Genomic DNA, 7035 nt, shown 5'->3' on the forward strand with positions numbered 1-7035 from the left:
GTATTTCCCATACAAATATATAGGGGTCTGGCTAGACACCATTCGCTGGTTCGCGTAATTTTTGCGAAACGTCCTTTTTTTCACCTATTTCGAGCAATTTTTAAAAAAAACCAAATGCATGGATCGATAGCCAATAAAATTTTAGGAAGCTACCTGAAAGGCCAAGTCGCTATCTCAGATACAAATATGTAGAATTAATGATTGAAAATGAAAAAGGTCTGGCCAGACCCATCCGCTGGTACGAGGGTTAAACTAATTGAAGGACAATTGAAGCAGAAAGGCCTCGCGATTGGAACCTTAATGCACATCGAGGGAGACTTTAACTGCACCTCTGGAGAGGTGATCAGGGCGGCCATCATCGCACACGACGTGCCTAGAGCAGTCGCGGAATGGACCTGCCATATGTTGGCCAATAAGAATCTAATCACGACTAAGGGTGACACCACTTTATGTGGAACCGTTGACTCGGGATATCCGCAGGGAGGTGTTCTATCACCCTTGCTGCGGTGCCTGGCAGTGGATAAATTGCTTCATCTACTCACGAGTAAAGGCGTCCAGCTTATAGGCTATGCGGACGATATACTGGTTATCGTGCGCGGTCACTATCTAGATGCGCTCTTCGGAGTAAGGCAGCAAGCACTAAGAATAGTATATTCATTGTGTAAGAGCAGGGAACCACGAGTACATTGAAATTGGCTGGACAAAAACTGGAAATCAAAGGGCAAGCCAAATATCTAGGAGTCATTCTGAATAAGAAGCTGTCATGGAATAAGCACCTCGAAAACAAATGTAAGAAGCTAGTAGCGACTATTTGGCACTGTAGAAGAGCCATAATGAAAAGCTGGGGCTTAAAACCGGAGACACTTATGTGGATGTACACAGCGATCCTGCGACCCAGACTCAGCTATGCGGCAGTCGTCTGGTGGACCAGGGCCAAACTTTCTACTGTGAAGTCCCGCCTGGAAAGAATCAGGGGACTGATTCTAAGAGGTATCACTGGTGCCTTGAAGTGGACATTCACGATGGCCCTGAGGGCACTAACAGGTTTGGAGCCCCTCCATCTCACCATAAAGGCCGTGGCTGCGAAGGCTGCCTGGAGATTAAATATGGTAAAGGATAGCAGTATTTCGACAGTTATACGGATACCAATCAAAATCGCGAGGAGGCCGACAGTGAGCATGCTCAGGGACAAATGTCCACATGTCGCTACCTCTTCGACAAAAATTACCAAATTAGCCTATCCATGAAAAAGGAATGAGCTAACGGTGAGGCAAACCTGCCCAGTGATGGAGACAACTGGTTTACAGATGGCTCCAGGAACAAGGAGAACGCTAGAGCAGGTGCATATCGTAGAAGGAACGGAATGATCTTCACAATTGCGATGGGGTTCTACGCAACAGTTCTAAAATCTGAGATAATGTCTTTGCTCCAGTGCGCCTACAAGGCAATGGAGTATGGCAAAGAAAGAAACATTCGCATCTGCTCAGATAGCAGGACTGCCATCATGGCTCTGAATGGAACAATGACCACGGCAACGAGATATCGGACAGGCTAGCAAAGCTAGCAGCAAAGGAAAATTTCACTGGACCTGAGCCAGTTGTAGGCATTTCCAGTAGGTTGGTCACTGAAGATATTAACAGTTGGCTGATCGAAGAACATCAGAATGAGTGGGATGCGGTTTCTGGCTGCAGACAGGCTAAAACACTCTTGGGCTCAAAGCTAAAACCTCATCGAGCGAAAGAAATACTTAAGCTTGGGAGGAATGAAGTCAAAGTCCTAACAGAAATGTTTATAGGACATGGAAACCTCCGGTAACACAGAAGAAGAAAGTCCCCTCTGTCCTCTGTGCGGAAAGGATAACGAGACTTCCACTTATATTCTCTGTCACTGCCCTGCGATTGCGGGGAAACGAGTAACACTCACAGGCAGTTTCTGCATCAGTGTGTCTGAAATATCAGCCAACAGCGTGGCTGCGGTCCTCTCTTTATGGAGAGGACTTTGGGGCCATGCTTAAGGCTTATTAGGTGACGCAAATGGATCACCCAAGCGTCAGGGGCTGTGACGGTTTCAACCCAGAATTTAATACTAATACTTAGACAAAGAATTCCTCGTTTACGTCTATTTTGTCAAATTTTAATAAATGTGACAATACTAAGATGTGACGATATTAAGATGACTTCTTCATTTGATTCTTGTAGTAAAAAAAAATAGCGGTTTACCTCACCTCTCTTGCCTAGATTCGCTCTCTGTATCTTGCATAGAGAACATGAGAGGTGTTCTCTGCACTAAATAAACTATTAATCCTAAGTCTTAAACGTATTCGTTTTAAGCAATTTTCCTCTACACAAGATTAAGTTCAAACTGTGGATAATAATACTTGACCTAATTTATAACAGGCCTTTAACATATCTCTAATGTGCATCAAATTTCGGCAGATAACGTAATTACTAAACTGTTATATAAGATAATTAGTGCATGCTATTACAATGTATAAGAGTTGTGGACGCAGAAGCTTCTAGAACCGATTTCTATGTCAGCAAAAATTCATTAGTACTTGCAGTTACTTGGATTCAAATTAATCTTCAGTAAAAGTTTTGCTCGCCATATGAAAGTGAAGTTACAAAACAGGCTTATTGAATAATTCACTGGTTAGATGCAATGACGGTTTTCTTTTACATTCAGACCGAGTTAAAAGAGACTCCTTATTTCAATACTATTCAACGTGTGCGGATTAACCGAATGAATTCAAATTCGAATTTACTTATATTGCACACACGGACTGACCAGCATTTTTTTACTTACATAAAACAGAACAGTGGCGATACGATTTCCATTATTGCAGCCGAAAAATTGGACATCCTGGAAAGTTTAAGAGTTATTTTTTTTCAGTGAAGTATTATCTCGACATTAATCTTATAGTTAATTCATAATTTATTTACATCATAGGAATCGTAGTGCGCTAGAAAAAGGCCCCCGATATCGTAATAAGCGATTTGCAGTTCCTCGCCAGTGTTGATTGACAAACCTGTCATATGCTCCACTCGACGAAGCAGAAGCTTTACGTGTTCATTTTCGAATTCGGAAATCCAAGCACTTTCGGCAATTCTCTCGTTAGAAAGTATCTGTTCGCCAGATATAGAATTTGTTGTTTTTGCTCTTTTTAACTGTAGAAAGGAAAAATCTCAAGCTTAAAAATTTGATTTATTTTTGTTGTCCCTTTTTTGTTCCAAATAATCACCTAGTCGCACGAGGACAAGAAATACGCACCATCGGTAACATGAGAAAACAACTGACACTTTCGGGTATAAAATTAAATCCGTTAAATAATTATGCGAAATTAAACAATAGTTCACTTTTGTCATCTTATGGGGATATGATTTCATCTTTCATACGCAAATTTGAAACTTAAAAAATTTGTTTATAGTATTAGCGACAAATACATACACTATGATTAGGCATATGAAAGCAGAATTATAAAACTCTGAAATAAGTAAAACCCTGCAGCTATTACAATTAAGTACTTCGGATACGCGAAAAGAAAGATGCTCGCAATTGCGTAAAAGACGTAAGCATCTTAAAGGGTGGGCGTCACAAGATTACAACAAAACATTTCGTAACAATTAGACCCGTTCGGGCCAGCCAATAACTTAGATATACTGGACCCGTTCACACATCTAGCAGCATAGATAGTAACGACAAACTCGAGCGTGACAACCTCCGCCGATTTAAGAAATATAGCTTCCTTGAACACAACAATATCAACAGTAACGTACTTAAAAGCAATTTCGACACCCAACAGCAGGCTATCGACATTCGCACCTCAAATAGAGATTCCAAATCATTCATTTAAGTGAGCACATTTCTATGGGATCCTAACACCGTTCACAATAGCTAATCGAGAGATCCTACCGGTGCATTTCCAAAAACCTTGACATGAAATTCACATTACCAGATCCAACGAACAGGCGCCTAGACAATATTGGATAGGAAACAATAATTTGAAAATCCGATAAAATAACCTGTCGAAAGTTCTTCTTACGCGCACTACCGAAAGAATTGATATCCATGCCAAGTACGGGAAAACATTTTAAGCAGGATTTTAAAAAGAATCCGAAAAGAACGGCTTAACAAAAAGGGAAACTGTATATAGCACTACATCGTTCACTAGGTATAGCTAGGGAAATGGAGACTCTTGTACATGACAAGTTCCCCCAAACAATTAAAAATTATCAAATATATGGTAACAATTGATTACAGCTTAAAGGTTTGCTAACTTCCTTTAGACGAACACAAACAGAAATGTATCGCTTTTACGTCATCAGACAAAGGATTTTTTAATATGAGAGGATGCCCGTCGGATTGACTGATCCCCAGGAGACCTTTTAAATGTTGATGAAATGATTTATCACGCCCAAAATGAGACCAAATGTCTTGAGCCACGTGAAAGACATGATAATCGTCACCGAAACTTTTATCCAGCATTCGAATTCGATTGAGGTGGGCTTAACTATAAAAGACTGGCTGAGGGTGTGTCTTCACAAGATCTCTGTAAAGAACGAAGTGTTATTAGGGCGAAAAATAGCAAGTGGGATCCGACTGTTTAAAAGAAGTCTTAACTAGAGCATTAATACTATCCTACCCAATGTTTAAGAACGTAGTCGAAAAGCCCTCTAGCCCCAAGACCAACACAAGGGTTTCCGGACTCCTTGTGGTACTTACATAAAAGTAGCAGGGTAAAGATTGTTTGATAGTCTGCACCAGTAAGATCCTGCCTACAGTTCAAAGAAATTACACCGTCACCAAGCAGGTGCGTCTTGAGGCCCAAAACGGAAACCGGAACTTCAGAGTGTATCTCAAAGGATTTCCTTTTAACGATAAGGCCTAGGTCCTCCGGGACCTCAATATTATTCTTAAGAAAGACGCCTTACATCATATCCCAGATGCGCTCTTCAAACTGACCGATGATGATGAATAGATCTTAGCGTCTGATACCTCGAAGATGAACAATTCATGGTACTTAAGGCGTATGGATACTGTCTAGAAAAAACGACGCGACGACAGACTGAAAAAATACTACCCTGATTCCCGGACCACCGCGAAACTTCTTCATTCCTTACTGAACAACTTTATCGCTGGAACTTCTTTCTAGGTCAAAATTCGCTCGACTCCCCAAGCGCTGAAAAGTATCAATGTCCAGTTTTTATGACGTGCAAACCGTAATCCCTGTAAATTTTATTATGAAATTACTAAAATTGAGTAACTGAGCACAAGTTGAACTTAAAATAGAAATTAAATTTTGGTTTGGTGTAAAAATCGTTTTTTGTATTTATTTGTAAAACTAATAAAGCTACAACTTTTTGCATGTAGAAAAAAAGATGCGCAATTAAATTTCCTATTAAAATGTATGTTTGAAAAATTACAATTCAAAACAAAATTTTTCATCACCACTTTCTTCACGTGGACAATAGTTTTACCAGTTTCGAACGTTCGTCCGGTTCTTACATCCTGGCCCTCAATTTTTGACAAATTTTGATGTTTTTTTTTTAAATTCTTAGAATTAAACTCTATAAATTATCATTAGGTCTGACTGTTTAATTTCACTCTGTGAAATTTATTATTTAAACAAATAGAACGTCAAAATTGGACATTTTATGAATATTATTTATTTTCTCCAAAGAAAGAAAAGACTCGCTATCTATCAGAATTATTGCAAATATACTTCAGGAACATGAATATTAGGTTTAGGATTGAGGTTAACTCTTATAAACAATGAATAGAAACAATTACTTTCATACGGTTATAATTCATTAAAAAAGTGTGCTAAAATTTCTCTATTGTTATTGTTATTGACAATATTTTAAATAAACAGTGATCTGTAGGAAGGTTGCGTCTGAATAAGCGGTTTTTTCATAATGATTATTATATTGCATCTCGATAGTAGTGCTTATTCAGTGGTAAAACTTTCTATAAATGACTATTTATTCAAAACATTCTTAATAAAAATAACAATAGCGAGTTACTACCACACTTTCTTAATGAAATATAACCACTGAGAAAACTGCAACCTGATTTAGCAGAGAAAAATCTTTTCCGAAATTGGTTGATGAGAAAAACATCTACGAAAAAAATAAAATAACACAATTTGTTTACCAAAATATTTATAATAGTGGTGATTGTTGAATAATGGTTATTTTTCATTCTTAATACTACTTCTGCGAGATATTTAGCCATTTTTAATCAAGATAAAGTTTTTCGATGTGGTTGATCACCATATGAAAGTAATTGTTTATATTAATTATTTATAACAATTACCCTAAATCCTGAACCTAATATTTATAATATTCGTAAAATGTTCAATTTTTAGGTTCCTTTTGTTTAAATAATAAATTTTAAAGACAGAACATTAAAAATAAGGTCTAATGAGGCTCTGCAGGATTTAATTCTGAGCATTGAAAAAACATGAAAATTGGTCAATAACCAAACGACAGGAGAGCTGTTATCCACACGCAGTCGATTCGAAGTTGGAAACGTTAAGATCTGAATTTTCAAACATAATTACTTATCATTTTGCTCTAATTTTATTTTATTTTTCTACATTTTCTAATCATCAGTTAAACACCTATTTAAGTATGTAAACTCGTACTTTTGTTGTGATCGTCCAATTGGATTGCAGTAACCTATTTTTTTTGGTGGTAGCTCCGTGTCTAAACCAGAAAACTTCAACTGTGCACGGTAAAAAAGCATGAAGCGTCATTTTTTTCTAAATTAAGTTAAGCATGTTGTCACGTCTCATTAAATGTAAATAATACTTGTACCAATAAATGTTTGGCATATTATTGTTCTTTAAGAAAATATTTTAAGATTCAAAACATTCTGAAACTGTAAAGAGAAGTCAAAACATTGTAAGTGCACCCTACGTCGTCTTGTTATGAAATACCAGGTGTATACATATGAAACCGGTATTTTTTCTAGAAAAAAACACATTTATTTCAAGAGAATGATAACAAATATTTTATTCAAAGTATGCGCCCTCGC

At 37.6% G+C, this 7035-nt stretch overlaps 1 pseudogene; it reads right to left on the reverse strand.

The window, feature by feature from the left end:
* The window catches only part of LOC117175342, a 27185-nt pseudogene that overhangs the window by 9220 nt on the left and 10930 nt on the right, over positions 1–7035 (reverse strand).

This window comes from Belonocnema kinseyi, chromosome 6, assembly GCF_010883055.1.
Source record: "Belonocnema kinseyi isolate 2016_QV_RU_SX_M_011 chromosome 6, B_treatae_v1, whole genome shotgun sequence".
NCBI lineage: Eukaryota > Metazoa > Arthropoda > Insecta > Hymenoptera > Cynipidae > Belonocnema > Belonocnema kinseyi.